Here is a 671-nt window from a genome sequence, read left to right as displayed (position 1 = left end):
AGCAGGAGTGGGGGTGGACCTCCTTTTGTTCTTATTTTTTACCAGATTTCTTTTCCAATTACTGTATTCTCCAGCCCACCTGAATCAGGAGAGGTGGAATACAGTAGGAAGAAAGCTAGAAAAAAAAAGAATATATTTTTTTAGCATCTCTCTAGCAGGAGAACTTTTAAAATCAGTTCATAATTTTCTGAACAAAATTGTGAGCACTGAACAAAACCTTGTATCACCAATCTTGTCTATAAAAAAGAGTGGGTTTTTTGTTAGGTTTTTTGTGTTTGTGGGGTTTTATGATTTGGTTTGTTGGGTTTTTTTACTTTATAAAGGGGCATTTGGTAACGGATCATAAAGCCTGAACACTGGGATGCAGCCGGGTTCAGTGTCAGTAAAGCAAAAGTTGGAAGTACTTTAATAATACCACCCTGGAAACAAGATTCCTATCTAGGATGCTTTTATATTAATGGTTTATTGAAATTATGTACACTGATTGTATCAAAGACAGTCAAACATGTAGTATAAACTCTAAAATTATGGCAACTTGTCATTTATTTACCTAACCCTATGCCTGAGTTATCAAATTTTTGAATGTACATTTAAACATTGCCTTTTAATATAAAAGCAATTCTCACTTCAGAGTGATGAAGCCATTCTTAGTGGTGTTTTACATAATTGAT

The sequence above is a fragment of the Corvus brachyrhynchos genome, unplaced genomic scaffold (genome assembly GCF_000691975.1).
Source record: "Corvus brachyrhynchos isolate BGI_N302 unplaced genomic scaffold, ASM69197v1 scaffold1, whole genome shotgun sequence".
NCBI lineage: Eukaryota > Metazoa > Chordata > Aves > Passeriformes > Corvidae > Corvus > Corvus brachyrhynchos.
This window is presented reverse-complemented; position numbering follows the sequence as displayed.